We start from the raw sequence: 20882 nt of genomic DNA, 5'->3' as shown, positions 1-20882 counted from the left end.
AGAATTGAGAGTTGTTAGGAGTCCCCCAATACCCTGCAATTCCCAAAGTAGTTTAAGAGTCTGACCACAAAAGGAATATAGGATGTGGGGTTTTAAAAGGAGGGGGACTTCAAAAGCTAACACAGAGGTCTGCGTGGTGATTTCTTTAAGGTGCATGTACAGAGTTGAGCTGAGTGAGAGTCCTGAACATTGTGTGAAAAGAATAAAGGACTCAACAACCCTCATCTACCAAGTTCCAAAGCCCTGATTCCTGGAAGATTCTTCCAATCCAAGAGTCAGCCATGTAATCTCCCTTCCCCATCAGAATGTTACTTCTACAGAAAGAAAGGGAAGGAGCATTGCTGCTGAAATCTGTAAAACTGTCCCTAGCAGCAAACCTACGAGTAGCATTTTCAGAGAAAGGAGCAAAAGGCACAATAAATCAGCAAAGGCAAGACAAGTTGATTACAGCTAATGAAATGCACTAGCATGGTGTTTTGTGGTGAGCGTGTTCATTTCATTTTGGAAGAGTGATGATCAGGTACAGTTGGAAAATTATTAGTCTGCAACAGCACTACTGTTGCTGTTAAAACTAGGCTGTGCTTCTGTCTCATATACAAAACCAATGGGAAAGTGCATGTGTGCCCAGTGTGTGCACAATGGATTTCTAAGAGCTTTATTTATTTTTTCTATGGGAGAGATACTGTTCCAACTGAGTACAGTGGTACCTCAGGTTACATACGCTTCAGGTTACAGACTCCACTAACCCAGAAATAGTGCTTCAGGTTAAGAACTTTGCTTCAGGATGAGAACAGAAATCATGCTCCGGTGGTGCAGCGGCAGCAGGAGGCCCCATTAGCTAAAGTGGTGCTTCAGGTGAAGTACAGTTTCAGGTTAAGAATGTGTTACGGAAAAGCAGCAATGCGGGAGTGAGCTGCAGGTGGCTGGAAAGCAAAACAGGATGTAAATGTTTGGGACTGTACCATGGGAACAAAGGGACAGTCTATTCACTGTGCTGAGCACCGGATGTTAGCTCAGAGTGTCATCTGACCTGTACTGGAAGTACAGGGGTGGAGTTTATCTCTCTGCTGTTGGAGTCTGATGAGTGCAGACGCGTTTCTCTGTACTGCTGCAAGGACAGAAATAAAGACATGTAAATACATTTCTGTCTGTCTCTTTCCCCTCCCTGGGGAAGGCAGGGAGGAGGGAAGAGTGGTGTGTTCTTCTCACGCTTGAGGAGGATCGCCGATAGTGACCTAGCCTGATCCTGCCGGGAGACGCAGATGGGGAGGTCAACAAGGAGCTTAAGCCGAGTGCCTGGAGAGTGGCCAGTTTTCCTCTGATAAGGCTTAAGAATCCAACAGAATGGACCTCCGAAAAGAATTAAGTACTTAACCCGAGGTACCACTGTACCACATTCTGTTATGAAGCAGAATGGAGATGGTCAGACTCAGTTTGCATGTAAAGTGATGTGAAACCGTCTCTCTATCTCTCTCATACCCTCAAACATTTCTCTGATGAAAATAGGGATGTCCCATTCCATAATGATAATTTTACTATTTATACCGCACACATCTTACTGGCTTGCCACAGCCACCCTGGGTAGCTTCCAACATATATAAGAACATAACATAACATTAAACATAAAAACTTCCCTATGCAGGATTGCCTTCAGATGGCTTAGGGACTGGATAACTCCATACCCTCCAACCTTTTCCAATGAGAATAGGGGCATTCTAAGGAAAAGTGGGACATTTTGGGATCAAATCAGAAAGTCTGACCATCTCCATTCTGCTTCATAACAGAATGTGGTACAGTGGTACCTCGGGTTAAGTACTTAATTCTTTCCGGAGGTCCAAAGCTGTTCTTAAACCAAGGTACCACTGTATTCTGTAATAATTACTATGCATACATCTATAGGGACACGGGTGGCGCTGTGGTCTAAATCACTGAGCCTCTTGGGCTTGCCGATCGGAAGGTCGGCGGTTTGAATCCCCGCAACGGGCTGGGCTCCCACCACTCTGCTCCAGCTCCTGCCAACCTAGCACTTCAAAAGCATACCAGTGCAAGTAGATAAATAGATACCTCTGTGGCAGGAAGGTAAATGGCATTTCCGTGCGCTCTGGCTTCTGTCACAGTTTTCCTTTGTGCCAGAAGTGGTTTAGTCCTGCTGGCCACATGACCTGGAAAGCTGTCTGTGGACAAACGCCGGCTCCCTCGGCCTGAAAGCGGAGATGAGCAATGCAACTCCATAGTCGTCTTTGACTGGACTTAACCATCCAGGGGTCCTTTGCATTTTTTACTTTTTTTTTTTTTTTGCATAAATGTATAGGTGGTACTGTTTTTAACTTGTAATCCTGCCCACATTGGCAAAATGTCCCATTGAAATAACTGGGAATTACTTTTGAATAAGCATGCATAGGATTACACTGTGTGTGTGTGTGTGTGTGTGTGTGTGTGTGTGTGAGAGAGAGAGAGAGAGAGAGAGAGAGAGAGAGAGATGTAGTGGAGCTCTTGAACATAACCTGCATCTCCAACTGAATAAGAGGTATAGAAATTCAATGCCTTCTGCGTGAATTCTGCCTATATAAGCAGGCCTCTAGTCTTTTGGGATAGTTGTGGAGATATCTAACTTGTGGCTTTTATAATATATTCACATGCTTTTTGCTCTGAGGAGTCTTAAAATACTCACTACACTTTTAATAACCTTTGCTCTTCAAAATACTTGCTAAGAGTTCAGGGTTACTAGGTAATGGCTAGTTTTGAAAGCTTGAACTAGTGGGCACAGACGCGTTTCACGATAAATTAATTTGAGGCTCCAAAAAACTTTTAACTTAAATTTGAAAAATGTCAGTACCAGAGAATATTTGAAGGATGGAGGACAAATAAAACCAACACAATTAACCTCCTGATTATAGGGTCTGGTCTTCCACTTAAAGTTAATGACTTTTACCTTTAGTCGTCACAATTGGATCTAATACATTTTAAATGGGAGCAAGAAGTCAAATGAGTGTCCTCAAATTGCAACAATCATTTAAAGGCTATGAATGCAAGGAATATCAAATTGGTTTCCACGCAACTTCACATCTTGTAGTTTGAGGTTATGTGCCTTGTATTGATGATCCAACTAAGGTTCTTATTTGGCTGATAAATGGGTTTGCCTCCTTTTAAAAAGTATTCATTTGAGCTAGTCAGAAGATAAATGGCGGGCTGACAGCTTTGTGGTGCATATACCGTTTCTAAATATATCAGGGAACAACCACAGTTTAAGGTCTTTCCATTGGTTTTATTAATTATTCTTGCCGTCTTTATAGCATCTTTTGAAGCAATTTGGTCCTTTTGTCTTCTTGGATAAATGCTCAAAAGTAATCAATGCCTCTCCACTTAGTAAGAGAAAACATGGCTAAACAAGGTTGCAGAACTACTGTGCTTTCTTCCTTTCTAAAGCACTGCAAATTGTGGTTTCACGGTAGCTAAAAGATCGGCATCAGGCAATATAGCAGGGGTCAGCAAACTTTTTCAGCAGGGGGCCGCTCCACTGTCCCTCAGACCTTGTGGGGGCGCACTATATTTTGAAAAATAAGAATGAATGAATGAATGAATTCCTATGCCCCACAAATAACCCAGAGATGCATTCTAAATAAAAGCACACATTCTACTCATGTAAAAACACCAGGCAGGCTCCACAAATAACCCAGAGATGCATTTTAAATAAAAGGACACATTCTACTCATGTAAAAACACGCTGATTCCCGGACCATCCACAAGACAGATTTAGAAGGCAATTGGGCTAGATCCGGCCCCCAGGCCTAAGTTTGCCTACCCATGCAATATAGCAATGTATTCTGCAGAAAGTAAAATTAATCCAGCAGGTTTACATCAGCATAAAACTTTGAGGGAATACATTCCAGCACAGAGTGGAAGCACACCTAGGGAGCATTGTAGCATAAAGCAAGCTGGTGTAAGTCAAAGTTGTGTCAAGTTACTGTGGATCCTATCCCCGTTCAGCAGTGGGGTGCCTGCAGCTATTTGGCATGAGACTGGCAGAGGGAAAACAAGCCTTTACAATTGACAAGTCACATGACCAAGTTGAAAAGGCTCAGAATCCAGCCTAAGTCTTCTGGTCCGACTCCTGAAATGCCCCCTTTAGGAGACTTACACTGGCCTCTCTCCCAGTAAGTGGCATCAGGACGAACTGCCAGGAGAATCATAATGGATCCAGTAATGGGAGTCACCCACCAGGTTGCCTTATATAGGAAAATTATTTGGGTAAATAGAAGGGCTGCCAAAAATAAAAATAAAAATCTGTCTTTCAGTATGGCGGGCTAAGGCAGTGCAGTAATGGCCAAACTTGGCATTCCGGCTGTATTGGGACTACAATTCCCATCATCCCTGACTACTGGTCCTGCTAGCTAGGGATGATGGGAGTTGTAGTCCCAAAACAGCTGGAGGGCCAAGTTTGGCCATCACTGTGCTAAGGCAATATAGCGGTGCTTGCAGGAGATAAATCCTTCCCTTCATGACCATAATACAGGGGTCAGCAAACTTTTTCAGCAGGGGGCTGGTCCACCGTCCCTCAGACCTTGTGGAGGGCCAGACTATATTTTGAAAAAAAATTAATAAAAAATGAACGAATTTCTATGTCCCACAAATAACCCAGAGATGCATTTTAAATAAAAGGGCACATTCTACTCATGTAAAAACACCAGGCAGGCCCCACAAATAACCCAGAGATGCATTTTACATAAAAGGACACATTCTACTCATGTAAAAACATGCTGATTCACAGACTGTCTGTGGGCCACATTTAGAAGGCAATTGGGCCACATCCGGCCCCCGGGCCTTAGTTTGCTTAAAAAGGTAAAGGGACCCCTGACCATTAGGTCCAGTCATGACCGACTCTGGGGTTGCGGTGCTCATCTCACTTTATTGGCCGAGGGAGCCGGTGTACAGCTTCCGGGTCATGTGGCCAGCATGACTAAGCCGCTTCTGGCAAACCAGAGCAGCGCACGGAAATGTCGTTTACCTATTTATCTACTTGCACTTTGATGTGCTTTCGAACTGCTGGGTTGGCAGGAGCAGGGACCAAGCAACGGGAGCTCACCCCGTCACGGGGATTCGAACCGCTGACCTTCTAATCGGCAAGTCCTAGGCTCTGTGGTTTAACCCACAGCGTCACCCATGTCCCTCGTTAGTTTGCTTACCCATGCCTTAATAGCTAAATAACAATGAGACCTGAGTGGCATGCAAGGTTATTCCACTTCCACTACCTCTCACCTTGTTCCATACTAAGAGTGCCAGCAGTCGGGCAGGCTTTCATTTTGCTCTCTACTAACAACAAAGAATGATGTCGTCATTTGTCAGTCACCTGAAAATCAATGCCTGCATAAAGGAGTCGTTTAAAACAGTTTTATGTGGAGTCATAGGTAGAAACATATTTACAACACTTTTACATCAGCCTTAGCCTTTGATGCTGCTTTACAAGTTTAAAGGGATTAATAAAGGGGATTATATCCACCTGCAAGTATATATAATGCTTGGCATGATGTATAAGCAGCTGGTGGATTCAAGAAACTATTCCCATGCCACAGTTTCTTTGTACTTTCCCCCCTCCTGATCAACACATAGTGGGGCTCTCAACTGAAGTCCCCAAAAGGCAGCTGGATAGCAATTGTATTTTAAAATGACTGAATCCATAAGCTAACACAGAATTAAATGTTTTTCAGTGGTTAAGGGATAAGGAAATATTTTTGTAAAAGGGTAAAAGGGTTTTGTAAAAGGGTGAAAGGCTTCTGGAAAATGATATACAATGAATTGAAAAAGATGTTAAAATATACGTTTGTGAAAAACCAGAGGCCTTCCTATTACGAATGGTAGGAAACGAAATTAATAAGAGAGACTGTAAACTGTTTCAATACGCAGTGACTGCTGCAAGGATACTTCTGGCCCAAAGATGGAAGCAGGAAGAAATTCCAACAGTGGAAGAATGGAGAAGGAAATTGACTGAATATGCAGAATTGGATAAATTGACTGGGAAGATTCGATATCAGAAAGACCAAAAGTTTATCGAGGACTGGGGGAGATTTACAGAATATCTGAAAAACATATGTGATGTACAGACAACACTTGTTGGTTTTGAAGAGACTCTGTGAGATAGTAAGAAATATTGCAAAAAAGAGAGTAAGAGGAAAAGGTGTTCTAAAAGGCAATATTATGTTTAGAAATGCGTTCACAAATAGAAATTTCACAAAAGATTGACAGAGAAACTGAGGGAAGTCAAAAACTGAAGAATGAGTCTTAAATAATGTGTTGACTGTATAAAATTGTTTGGAAAATGAATAAAAAAATTTTTTTAAAAAAATTAAAAATTTAAAAAGGAAATATTTTTGTAAGACCACAATAAACTAGGGTTGCCATAGTTTGAAGAGCAAAAAGGAGGACGCAATGACGGCCATTCAAAGCAAATAAATGTGATTTGTCTCACATTTTTCCCCTGAAGAAAGAGGATGTGTCCTGGAAAAAGAAGACACATGGCAACCCTGCGATAAACAGTTGCCCCTATTTCTTTTTTAAAAGGGGGAGTGCAGTTTGGAAAATAGTAGACTTTGAATTCAGCCTTAAGAGATCATATTATATAAGAGCACAAAATCAGTGTAAATATCATTGAGACTGGTATTTACCATAATGAGTGGTATACTTGTATAAGGATGATATTTTTATTTCTTTGGGTGATAGATGAGCTAAATGCCCAGGTGTCATTTGTTACTAAATCAGACAATCAGGCTAGTCTTCCTAATGTTTATGTTAAAAAAGAGAGAAAATGAGTTCTTTTGGAATGGTGAAAATGTTCTTAAGGGTAGGAATTGGGGGAAAGATTGGAAAGGAGGAGAATATATTGGCACGTCCTCACAAAGCTTTCCTGTTAATTGTATTACATATAACAAAAGCCCAGTTTCACTGAATTGTATTACATATAACAAAAGCCCAGTTTCACTGATAAATGAAATGGCTTGGGTACCAGCATTACAGAAAGAGTTATGCCAAGAAAATTATGTGACCTGTGAGAAGGAAGGAAGGAAGGGTAATGCCAGTTCTAAATGAGCTTTTAGATCATGAGTCCAGCTTTTCAAAACCACAAAAAGTGTTTCAAGTCAGAACATCCCCCCCCCCCAATATACAATCAAGTTTCAGAATCATCTGCCTCTGCTTCACAAATACGGAGGTTCAGTATTATTTAACATTTGACCCTTGATTGTAGATCACAGGGTGAATGCACTACGAGTTTTGTGTTGTTATATGTTATTTGAAATATTTTTTTAAACAACAGCAAAATGAAGAACAACAAATGAGATTCTCTCTACATAGGTAGCTTTCTTATATTGAATAAACTCAAACTGGCACTAGTTGAAGGCTGAATGAATCAGTCCATTTCAATTTCTCTCAGTAACTCATTGTTCCAATCTTAAGTTCAGTTCTCCACAATTTTGTATCAGTTTGTGAATTTGTGAAGTTCCCATGCAAAGTCAACAACATACTTTTCCCGATACACAAACGTTTGTAGGCAATTTCCCCTAATATAACACATTTTTGTACCTTCTTCTCACTAATATGTGTAATGTGATGCACACTGACTTTTTTGTACACATTGCTCGGGTGGAGAACGCCATTGCAAAAATTCAGAGACGTGTGAATCACATGAAATGACTGTGTTTCAGAGAGTGCAATTAGAAAAGTTCTACTTTAAACATGAAGAAAATTGAATTTGTGCTCTTTCTCTACACTAGACATTCTGGGAGATGGGTGGCTGCTGTAGCAAACAGAAGCTTCATTTTCTCCTCATTTCCACCTCTTCCTTTTTCTTCTACTAATATTTAGTAATGTATAAAGTATAATATAATATTACCATGCTGCACACTTTCCCATGCCTGTTCCATTTTATTGGCTGCTTCCAGTTAGGATGTGGAATTTTAAGGTGTCATGACATCACACACCCTACCTCATGCCAGAAAATAAAGGAGAAGGAGGCATTTACTCAGAAGTAAGTCCCACCTAACTCAATGGACTTTAATCACAGGTGAGTGTGTGTACAGTTGTAGCATTAATACTTTGTACAGTTGCTAGCACACAATAGGCATGAAATACTGTTGTAGCCTACAAGTACAGGCCTCAGCTCTTAGAAGGGAGGGATTGAATTGTGCTATTCTTCCAGAAGATGGCCTGAAGAAGAGGCCACTCCCTTGCTGAAGCTAAGCAGGTCTTGGTCTGGTTAGTGCCTGGATGGGTTACTGCTTGGGAACCACTGTACACCATCTTGGGTTCCATGATAGGAAGAGCGGTCAGATAGAAATTTAAGGCAAATAAACACATTGGAGCAGTGTTCTTCAGCCTTGTGTCCCCAAGTGGTCAGCTACAATTCCCATCATCCCTAACCTTTGACATAGGTGACTTAGATGATCAGACTCATAGACCAACAACATATGGTGACCAGAGGTTGAAGAACACTGCTCTAGAGTGCACCGGGAGTCACAATTCAGTCATTCTCTGTCTAGAGTTGCCTGCCTTTAATGCCTATAGGCAAGCCATCCATCCTACTGCTTCCTGCCCTATCTCCACTGTTGGACCAGTGTCAAGTGGGATGCTCCTGTTGCCATGAGTTCATACCCATGTTGTTCCCCAATCCACCAATGGCAACAGGAGATCCAGCTCCTCTTCCAACACCCCATTGTTTTACAGAAGCAGTCATTGTGTCGGATTTTGAAGAGAGCCCCTAATAAGAACCAATTCAACAACAGCAATAGATGTACCATGTGACCACATGAGGATTTTGGAATGTTGGTCACCCTGGACATGTTGCAGGAACTATTATTGCTGCTCACATCAATCCCTGAATTATATATAGCAATATGAAAGTTTTCCCCCCATTTCTCAGATGGGGAAATCTTGAAATGATATGTGACAGATGAGTGGCAGGTAATGAAAGGGACCCAGTTATTCCTGAAGCCCCATCTGCTGGTGAGTGCTTTATTTGGTGTTTGTCTGAAGTGATCAGCTGTTCTTCTAGGCAGGGGAAAATATCACTGTTGCTTGTTTTCCCATGAACAATGGCAGGGATTTCGAGTTTATCTTCTGGATTAGCCATGTGCCAAACAGGCCATGAAAATGAATGGTTGTAAACTAAAAAGATAAGAAAGTGAGGGGAGCAGAAATTATTCATAGATCCATAAATAATCTTGTGTGGTGCCCCCAGATTCGTCAAGGGAGCTCAAAGAGAGATAATACACATGCCGTACTTCTTCAGAGATACTGCTAACCCATAATTTACAGTTACAAGAATGAGTCCCTGTTCATGATTGCTTCTGTTCATGATTAACTGCAGTTTGCTGCAGCATCCAAACCCAGACAAGCTGTGGTTAATCTTCTGGACTATGGTTAGTAGAAGCATGACACACTAAACTGTGGTTAATCTAGAATAGAATATTCCGATCTCTTTGTAGCTACACAAGAAGTCAAGGATGGAGAGGAGCATTTGAGCCCAGCAGGAGACTAGGCTCCTTCTTGCCCAAATGTAGTCACTGTAAATAATTTTAATGAAAATGGGGAAAACAGAACAATATAAAAAAAATAAGATCAGAATATTCCATGGACATAAGCAGTGTTTATCAATGGTCTAAAGAAGTTTGCCATTAGTTTTTGATGTGGGAAAATAATAAGACATTAGGGCCTGGCAAGTCAGTCAATTTTGGTTTCCCTCAGTTTCCATTTTTTCCAGAGCTTTTTTTAAAACAAACAAACAAACAAACAAACTCATCCATCAGCATTTCTGTGTGAATTTCCCCTACACATTCTTCTGCACAGTTTTGACTAATAAGCAAGTTCCTGCAAGCAATTTCCCCTAATATAATTCATTTTCTTTGTTTCGTTTTGAATTATTTTATATATTTGTACAAAGTTTCTTTCTGAATAATGGCGGTTGACCATAATAAATACATTGATTGATTCATTTTTAAGTCATTTTATGCTGTATTAGAATTTGAAGATGTGCAAATTTCGAAAGAAAAATGTGTTAGTTTCTCATAAAAATACAAACAAAATAGAATTATCCATTTCCCCCCACATCAACCCCTCCCTCTGTTTTTTTCTGTGATCATCAAAAGAAACTGATGGGCTTCCCATAAGCTTTTTGCTTCCTACTTAACAGGGCACTTCGCTGTGAGGGTTCCATGCAGAAAGGAGACCTAACAAAACAGGTTTCATAATGAGCCATCTGCCGGAAGGGAGCATGCTTTTTTCTTTTTCTTTTTTTGCTCCTCACCCCTAGTTTGCAATATTTCTTCCTATGCCCCTGCTGGAGTGAACATTCTTCAGTGTTTGCAGTGGCAGCAAGGTGAAAATGAGTAGGAAGGGGAACTGAGCAAAGTGGCAAGGGGAGAATTGATCTCTTGTAACATTTTACCAGAAGAAAGTCAGCCATTCACCTATGAAAGAGATCAGGAAAACAATGAAGAAATAAATGCAGACTGGTTGAAAAGGAACAGGTCATAGCTGAATAGTGCTAGAGTTGAGATTCATCTGCATGGCAAGAGTACCAGATACAACAACAGCCAATGAAGTCACCCAACTGTGAATGTTTTACATAGAAATTATCCCTCACTTCTAGAAATCGAAAACTATGTTTGCAAAGAGCAGGTGAAAGCTAATTTTGAATCATATTGTACCATTTTAAGCAAAACTGAAGATGACAAAGGGAAGTATGGGTCTGTCTGACTTGCCAGCCTCAAAAATACCAGTGAAATAATTGCTCCATTTCCAAGAGACACTTCGCATTATAATTAACCAGTAGTGATTTCTATTAAAAATGAATCATATTATTCTGTACTATAATCTGGCCTCCCACAGCTAGCATGACAGATGGTACATTTTGTAACATTATAAATATAAATGAGAGTGTTAATGCCACTGGGAATTAAAGTGTATAAAATAAGGTAAAGAAAATCATTTTTCCCCTGCAATATGTTTTCAAAAAGTCTATCTGCTGCAGATAGAGCAAAGCAAATATATTTCGATTTACTGTGGTTTTCTAAACCATAATTGCTAGAAGAGAAATAATCAGACCTTTGTGGTCACATCTTCTTATATAAAAATGTTTGCTTTCACTGCGTTGCTTGAAGATATTATAATATATAAAGCAAAAAACAACCGATGAACCAAAGTTCATATTTTGCTAATATTGTAGCATTTTGACCAGGCTAATCACTAACACTTGTTGCTCTGGGTGCATGTGTGTAACGAATGGTTATGTAAAATGCAAGAAAACATATTACACCACTGCTGGCATTCATTGTTTGCTATGATGCCTACAGGTATTCTAGAACTGAAGTATTGTTAAGTTGCAGCCTTATCTCTACCCAGAGTCAACCGCCATGGATCCGAATAAAGAACTATTGGTCCATATGCTACAGATCATCTCTTCACAGACTGGTCACCCAACATGTAGACCAAACACATACTTAAGGCAGCAGCAAAGCAGAAGAACACACATACAAAGAGATTTACTTTTTTTAAAAAAAAGAATTTGACATTTGATATTTCAAAAAGAGCATCAAAGTCATCATCGTTTTTCTAACACTGAGGAATACTACCTGCTCCATAGAATACTCATTTTTTCAACAAAAAATAATATTTTTAAAAAACCCTTCAGAGAACAACAATGTATCAAGACAGACTTGATTTACTTTTCCTGCTGTGTGCGGAAATAGACATGCTTTGTTGAGTCAGCTTAGATGAATTTATCCAGAATTTTGCAATCAGAAAATCCAGAAAGAAGCTATTTTAATTTCAGCAGAAATGAACGCTTTGTGTTATTGCAAACAACTGCTTTTAAATTTACAGTTTAGTATTGTTTTTACTTTGAATCACATACAGGGCCAGTCACTCCAAGTGCCCCTATTTTCCAGAGACAGTCCTGGATTTATAGAAGCTGTCCTGGTCTCTGATTTGATGCTGGAATGTCCAACTATCCGTAGGATGTCCCTATTTTCATTGGAGAAATGTTGGAGGGTATGGTAGAATGTTCCTATTAATAATAATAATAATAATAATAATAATAATAATAATAATACAGTAGTACCTTGGTTGTCAAACAGCATAGCTGTCAACTTTCAAATTTGAAAATAAGGGATCAGCAGCCTCACCTGTCCCGGGGACAGTCTACGGGATATCTAACAATCCGGGATAGCTGCGGGAAACGGCGCTGGAATAAGGGAATTTCCCACAAAAAAGGGAAGGTTGACAGCTATGTCAAACAGACTCCGGGAACGGTTCTAAAACCAAGGTGCGACTTCCGATTTGATGCAGGAGCTTCCTGCACTCAATCGGAAGCCGTGGAAGCTGTGTCGGACGTTTGGCTTCCGAAAAACATTTGCAAACTGGAACACTCACTTCCAAGTTTACGGCATTTGGGAGCCAATTTGTTCAGGAGCCAAGCTGTTTGACAACCAAGGTACCACTGTAATGGAAAAAGCTACCCCCATTTTTATCAGAGAAATGTTGACGGGATCTGGGGGGCATAATCATTTCAGTGCTTAGGACCCCTAAATGTCTTAATCTGGCCCTGCTGATGCCCTCCAGTTGTTTTGGACTATAAGTCCCATCATTCCTGACAACTGGCCATGCTGGCTGGGACTGATGGGAGTTACAGTCCAAAGCATTTGGAGGGCAGCCAAGGAAGGCTGTTGGTGATTGTAAGCCCTATGAGAAACTGCCCTGCCACATTTTGTAGAGCACTTATTTACAGAACTGCCACCATGGTTCAGTATACACTGATAGGCATTCGGCAGGATGACCAGCTCCAAACAGACTTCATATCCCCAAGAATCATGCTTGGTAAAGATGGATCTGGACTGAGACTTATGAAAAATGAAGTGGAACTTGGTGAATATAGGGAAGATTCAGTTAGCAGGGTGAGCATCCTCATGCCTTGCTACAAGAGGTTTTTGAACAACAGGTATGGCATTTTAGACATCCAGTGTACCAACTAAGGTCAAACATCTAGATAGATAGTCTAGTTCGTCTGACGTATTTCCAGAACAGCTGGGGGAGTGTTTACTGATCTATTTTTTATTTTATTTTTTGTATTCGGTTAGCAGTAACACGTAGAAGGCCTGAGAAACTCTGAAATTTGTCTCTGATTGGCTCTGGTTCCAGACTTCCAGTTTCCTGAGAGTTCCTGAAGGAGCATCTCCACCCCCATCGTTCTGCCCGGATGCTGAGGTCCAGCGCCGAGGGCCTTCTGGCGGTTCCCTCATTGCGAGAAGCAAAGCTACAGTGAACCAGGCAGAGGGCCTTCTCGGTAGTAGCGCCCGCCCTGTGGAACGCCCTCCCATCAGATGTCAAAGCGATAAACAACTACCTGACATTCAGAAGACATCTTAAGGCAGCCCTGTTCAGGGAAATTTTTAATGTGTGATATTTTAGTGTATTTTTGGTCTCTGTGGAAGCCACCCAGAGTGGCTGGGGAAACCCAGTCAGATGGGCGGGGTACAAATAATAAATTATTATTATTATTATTATTATTATTATGGCTCCTGAAGAGATGACCTCCATCCATTTTCTGCAGTTTCCCAAAGTTGCCTTTGGCGACATCAATAGAGTTATGACCAAAAGAGTTGCATTATGGAGAGAAACATGGTCTCCTTTTCATGAAATGGACTGAAATTCCATCCAGTTATGAAAGAAAAGTGTTTCATTACACTAAGTGGCCTTACATTGTGAAATGGACAATTTCTCCACCATGTAATGGGCAATTCCACCTATACAGTAGGAGCTAACACAGGCAAGTGGGAATCTGAAACAAAGTGGGTCTGTAGTTTCAGGTGGTGAGGAAAAAAATAGAAGTTACCACTGAAGACAGGTTGCCCTGTTCTATCTTAGGCCTTACTTACATGTGAAAGCTGTTTTTCTTTCATTTCTATCTCAGCCCTCATCTCATTTTTGAACATTTAAAAAATACAGTGAATCTGCACAAGGCTTCTGAATACAATTGATTTGTCCAGGGAGGAGGTATGCAGGAAGTGTAAATAGATTGTGGCCTTTGTTCCAACCTGAGAGGTCTGGAGATTTTTTACTGGAATCCAAACCTGCCTGATTCTTTTAGTCCCACCTGCAGATAACATTGCAGCTTCGTGTACCTTCCTGTATTCAGCCCAACCTGCAACAAGGGGTCTCATACCTCTGGACATCACTGTGAAGTAATTTCAAACCACTCAAAGCCTCACTAGCAGTATTTAGTGTGGAATAAACCACAGAACCACCGTATGCCTTTCTTTTACAGAAACAGCTACTTCCAATGGAATCTGGGGATAATGAACCGCATTTGCTTTAGAATTTGCATTGGCCAGTTTTTGTTAAGAAAATTTGACACTAGAGCTGAGTTGGAAAGGGCAGAGACTTTTTCATTTTTTCTTCAACATTTTAGAGTTTTTTTAAAAGGAGATGGGTGGAATTAGATGTGGGGCCCAATTCCAGCAATATTAAAATATTGGATTTCTCCATTGATTTCGAAGAGCAGCTCTTAGTTCTGTACATGAGGACATTTCAAAACAGCTTCTCAACATGAACCAGGAAGTGGCCCATTCAGGCAAGTGTGTGTGTGTGTGTGTGTGTGTGTGTGTGTGTATCTCTGTCTGTCTGTCTCTGGCTGGCTGGCTGTCCTCCTTTTCCAGCCATTCTATGCTTCCTCCTACCCAGGTGTTTTCCCTCCCCCCACCCCATCCAACAGTCCATGCCTTTAAATTATTATGGGGCTATTTCTGGGACTCACATCCCTAGTACTTTCCCCCTTCTGCTTCACTCTGCCCCATGGTAGGGTTGGTCCTAATCACAGGAAGACTTGAATTGGTATTCGCATAGATATACTGTTGCTGCATTAATTTACACAGGAGAGAACAGTTATAGGATAGTATGTGCTTTGCTGAACCTATGCACAGACTTATTTCGCCTCTCTGCCAGCCCATGCCTGCACTAAATATCAGAGTTAAAGCCCTTAATGAAGGCCAAAATCACCCTGTAAGGCTTAATTACCAAGTAAAGCTAATCGTTTTGGGACCCTCCAATGGAAAAGTCAAAGGTATAAAACCGGGCTAAAGTTTCTTCTAAAAAAAGCAAAAAGAAATTGTGCTCCTAGGGCGAATGTAAGATTTATAATTGGAGTGCCTATCCTATTTAATTAGATAATTAGGGCACTAGTATTTGTGGAAATAGTCTGAACATTCTGGAAAGTCTACCAGCAATGCATGAATTATTCTAAATTCTGGCAGAGTTAGCTAATCTTGCTGAGTTGTTTGAACAACATGCTGGTTCATTAGAAGTGTGCAGGGATTGTCTTTCTCACTTTTATCTGACTTGAAAACTAATTAAAATTTACATGAATATTAAGTTTGTGAATTTAAAGTTAAGAAATGTAAATGAAGGTTGATTGAGGAACATTAATTTTGCCCTCCTGTGCATTTGCATAATAAAATCTTCCTTGAACGTATCTTATTTCTCAGGTATTACCATTTCTGTATTCCTGGGCCTCACCACTGCACCACTGGGATTCATTCATATATATATATATATATATATATATATATATATATATATATGGCTAAGTATCCTATTGTATATGCCATTGACAGCATTACCAATAATGATCTACTGTGTCTACACACAGATGTGTGCATTGCACTTCCATAGGTGCCAACTCCCTGGGGCCCTGTGTGTCACCCACAAAATTCCCCTTGAAGGGGCCAGGCACCCACAAATTTTGATGCCAGGGCCATGCACACTTCAAGGCACCCACAGACCCGGGCATTCACGGTTGTGTGGCCAAGCTGGCACTCCTGGTGACTTCCTGTAGACCTCAGTGATCAAGCAAGGATATAAGACATATGAAGTAGTCTAGATCCAAGTTGTCAAGGGCCCTGCAAATTACTCAAGAACCTTGAATGTGGCCCAGTAGCATACGGGGAGGCAGTAGAAGCTGTTGAGATCTGAAGTTATGTGCTGACAATGGTCTGTCCCCATCAAAGGCTAGACACAGCATTTTTCATCAACTGGAACCTCTGGACCAAATAATGCAATGCAATAGTCAAGTCCTTAGATTACCAATCCTGGCCAATCACTGAAATCTATGGGAAAGGCTTTGTTGGTTCCTCTGCGGCTCAGATGCAGGGCTCGTAACTTCTAGAAGCCATGCATTCCTGGGACTCAGTTCTACAGCTGCAAATAGAATGTTTTGAGTGTGTTTTAAGTGCAGTATGCAATGTGACACTAGACGGCAGTGGTGAGCCTTGTGGAAAATTCAATGTATTTTTTAAAACCTTTTTTTAAAAAAAAAACATTTTCAGAACGGTTTTTATATGTGTGTAGATTCCACCTTAGTTGAAAGTAGACAGTTGTTGAAGGTGCATAGTAAAGCCTTTCTTCTTTCAGCAGGCGTTTTAAGAAAGTGTTTGGTTTTATGATTTGTTTGTTTTATTCTCCTACTTTTGGTGGATTGTTTTATGTACACTGCTTAGAAATGCAAACAGTTTAATGGGATATAAATGTCTTCAATCAATAAACTTTTCTGAGGATCCAAACCACTTTTTCTAAATATTTAAAGCAGTGAATTTTTCAAATATTAAAGGAGAAGAGGTAGTAGCATGCTGCTTCTGTTGAAGGAGTGGCTTGGGTTTGCTTGAGACTGTAATTTATTTATTTCTTGTGGCACACACATGTACATCAGCACACAGTACGGGAATTAATTGAACCTATAGCGTTACTTGGTGTTTTCTTTGGGGGGTGGGTTGTATAAAAGTTTTGGAGGCTATTGTTTTAAGTTACAGTTAAGGTAGGGGATAATTATTAGTTAGTTATGTTATCTAATTGTAATCTAAACAGTTAAGGTAGGGGGAAATTATTAGTTACCGTATTTTTCGCTCTATAACACGCACCAGACCATAACACGCACATAGTTTTTAGAGGAGGAAAACAAGAAAAAAAATATTCTAAATGAAACAGTGGATGTATGATTTTTGTGGTTCATGCTGTGGCCACAGACATGTGATCTGACAGTGAGTTTGGAGTAGCCCAATGCAAAAATCCTGAGGATCCATGTGGATCCATGCTTTGTAACCACGTTTTTGCACCACTGCAACCCTAGGCAACAGTGGGTGCGTGATTTTTTTGGTACAGACTGTAGCCATGGACATGCTATGTGATCTGATGGTGAATTTGGGGTGACTCAATGCAAAAATCCTGAGGATCCATGTGGATCCGTGCTTTGTCACCACGTTTTAAATGGGGAGGGAAGGAAAAACACAGAAGGGACAAGGAGCACAAGAGGGGTGTGTGGAGAAGCAGCTGGCTAAGAATGCAGGGGAGGGATTTAACGGGGTGGGGGGGAGGAAAGGAAGGCAAAAGTCCCCCCCCACCCAAGCCAGCCCTCTCTCTCTCCCACCTGCATGTTTTTCGGCTGCCTGCGAGTCCCTAGAACACGGTGGGCTGGAGCCTGCGGGCAGTGTGACTAGGAAATAATTAGAAGGAAGGACTCGATCCTTTCCTTAACCCTCTGCTTGCCAGGAGGGCAGGGGATTCCCTGCTCTTTGTTGAGTTTGAGCAAACGCAGCAAGAGAAGCGGGTGGGCAGTAAGACCCTGAGGCAGAATGCAGGAAAGCAGCAGCTTCCGCCTTCCCTCCGCCCGCCAGATCTTATTTTTGCCTGATTTTTGCCTATTTTTGCCCCTGCGCTCCGGCAAGTCAGCTCCAGGGACCACACATTCGCTCAATAACACGCACAGACATTTCCCCTTACTTTTTAGGAGAAAAAATCTGCGTGTTATAGAGCGAAAATTACGGTAGTTATGTTATCTAAAGGTAAAATGCAGAATTTCATGACCCTTTCTTTCCAAGTTATAACCCACATGAAGATTAAATGACTGAAACTATGGTTGTGTGCACACTACAATACGTCTCTCAATACATTTTCGAGCACAATTCAAAGTGTTGGTGCTGACCTTTAAAGCCCTAAACAGCCTCGGCCCAGTATACCTGAAGGAGCCTCCACCCCCACTGTTCAGTCCGGACACTGAGGTTGAGCACCGAGGGCCTTCTGGTGGTTCCCTTTCTGCGAGAAGTGAGGTTACAGGGAACCAGCCAGAGGGCCTTCTCGGTAGTGGTGCCCGCCCTGTGGAACACCCTCTCATCAGATGTCAAGAAAATAAACAACTATCCGACTTTTAGAAGACAACTGAAGTCAGCCCTGTTTAGGGAAATTTTTAATGTTTGGGGTTTTTTATCATGTTTTTAATATTCTGTTGGGAGCCACCCAAGTGGCTGGGGAAACCCAATATTGTTACCTTTTTCTATTTGTACATTACAAGTATTAGTATAATCCTGCCAAAGTTTTTAATTTACAGTGTTCTCTTCAATAAATTATATATTTTCCCCCATTCTTTCTTAAACTTCTTCTCATCCTGGCCTCTGATTCTTCCGGTTAATTTTGCCATTTCGGCACAGTCCATCATTTTCGTTAGCTATTCTTCTCTGGTTGGAACTTTATCTTCTTTCTATCTCTGGGCCAGTAATATTCTTGCTGCTGTCATTGCATCCATAAATTCCTGCTCTTTCTGAATCTCTGTACCTAAAATGCCTAACAAAAATGCCTCTGTTTTTTTCCATAAATGTTATTTTAAACATTTTCTTCAATTCATTATATATCATTTCCCAGAACACTTGAGTTATCTTGCACATCCACCACATATGATAGAATGTGCTTTCTTTTTCTTTACATTTCCAACATACATTAGAAGCACTTCTATACATTTTTGCTAGTTTTTACTGGTGTTAAACACCGTCTATGCATCATTTTCATACAGTTTTCCTTCAGTGAACAGCACACTATAAATTTTAAGTCTTCCTTCCATAATTTTTCCCAAAACAAAAGTTGGATAAAGCTAGCTTTTGGGGGACCACAAATGCAACTATTAGAAAAGAGGAGAGCAAACAATGGCAATTTTCTACATAAAGAAATAGAATACTTTAAAATTATAGAGCCAATTAGTTTATGGGACAGATTTGCACCGGCAGTGATGAAGTTCCCATCAGTCAAGTAATTTGCTCCACAATGTGTTTTGAAGATGTTCAGCAAAGAATGAGCTCATGCTGGCAGGAGGATTGGACTGATTGATCTAATAGGTCATTTAGCATTCTTCAGCTCCACTACTATACTTATGCCTGTACACGCATTGTTTTCTTTGTGCTACTATTATATAAAACAAAACACAAGCTCTGATTGCTTGCCTGTGACATGAGGAGTTTTGACATTGAAGGGAGCCTTGTCCCGATGATTGGCATTGCTTTGGAATGAATTGAACGATGTAGGATTTTCTGTGAAATCTTGACCGTGGATTAGGGCGCTTAGGGGCCATGTTGTGGGGTGCCTTAAAACATTGGGTTTCAACCACCAAACATTGCAGGGGTCTTATCCCGACGTTTCGTGCTGCTTTGGAGTGAATCTGACGACAATGGATTTTCGGCGAAATTTTGACCTCGCGGGTTAGGGCATTGAGGGCTCTTTTGGGAGGGTCACTGTGAAACGTGGAGTTTTCAACACCAAACATTGCAGGGGGCCTTCTCCTTACATGTGGCCAGGCCATAGTTCATAGTCTCCTGACAGATTATTTGGTCTGGAGCCACAATGTGGAAATAAAGGATGAGATTGCCCACCAATCACTCTACTATTACTCTACTAATCACTCTACTAATCACTCTACTACCAAGCACTCTACTATTCAAATTAGCCCCCAGTGTTTTTCTTGCAATCCTCTTCTCAATCTGCCACGGTTTTTGCCAAAATTCCAATAACACCCAATTCTCTCAAAAACAGTGCCAAACATTTGCAAATCGCCCCCTCCAATGTTTTGCACCACATATGCCTGTCAGTATTGCATTCTCTCATCGCTGGATCATGTGATCCCCTGTTTACATTCCTTACCGTTGTATCTGTGGGAACAGAAGTAAGGCTTTTGAACTTCTGTTCTTTGTTCTCTGCTCTCTGACAGAGGAGATGTGTGTGTGTGAGAGAGATGCTGTTCCCACTAGCCACGTTATTTTGTTTTAATTTGCTGTAAATAATACATATTTTGGTGAGGCCACATTCCTACATAGTCTGACTTCCTGCTCAACTTTGCTAACGCGTGCACACAGGTTCCACTGGATGTGTGTCGTAGAAGTCCTGTACAGAATGGCCCCCTCCAGAGGGGATGTACAGAAAATGCCATGTTTGTATGTAGACCAAAAAATGAACCCTTGTGTGCTTATTCGCAGGTCACAATTTTTGCCAAAATTCTGGCATCGTCTGATTCATTCCAAAATGGCAACGTTTTGTACTGCATATGCTGTTTCTATGTAGACCAAAAAATGAGCCCTTGGTGCCCTTACACGCGGGTCACATTTTTCACCAAAATACCTCGATCACAGTTTTCACCAAAATTCTGACATTGTCTGATTCTCTCGAAAACGGTGCCAAACACTTGCAAGTTGTGCACTGTAAAGTTTGTTGGTGCAAACGGCGCTTTTCCAGGTAGGCAAAAAAAATGAGCCCTTGTACCTGTACTTAATGAAGCACAGTGGACCAACACCAGCTGATGACATGGCTCCCCAAATCAACACAGACTGTGGAAACTTCACACTGGACTTCAAGCATCTGGCATTGTGTACCTCCCCATTCTTCCTCCAGACTCTGGGTCCTTGGTTTCCAAATGAGAAGCAAAAGCTGCTCTCATCAGAAAAGAGATTTGGGGAGCCATGTCATCAGCTGGTGTTGGTCCACTGTGCTTCATTAAGTCCAGGGTCAACGCAGCTGTCTACCAGGAGATTTTGGAG

At 41.2% G+C, this 20882-nt stretch overlaps 1 long non-coding RNA gene across 1 annotated transcript; it reads left to right on the top strand.

Moving 5' to 3' along the window:
* Positions 1-11940: 11940 nt before the first annotated feature.
* LOC310714541 lies at positions 11941-13544 on the top strand. The gene is made up of 2 exons (XR_014529884.1): positions 11941-12036; positions 13183-13544. It is a non-coding gene; the product is annotated as an uncharacterized lncRNA (long non-coding RNA).
* The last annotated feature ends 7338 nt before the right edge of the window (positions 13545-20882 follow it).

This window comes from Podarcis liolepis (assembly GCF_965112155.1).
Source record: "Podarcis liolepis genome assembly, chromosome: 8".
NCBI classification, from domain to species: Eukaryota; Metazoa; Chordata; class Lepidosauria; order Squamata; family Lacertidae; genus Podarcis; species Podarcis liolepis.
This window is presented reverse-complemented; position numbering and strand designations above follow the sequence as displayed.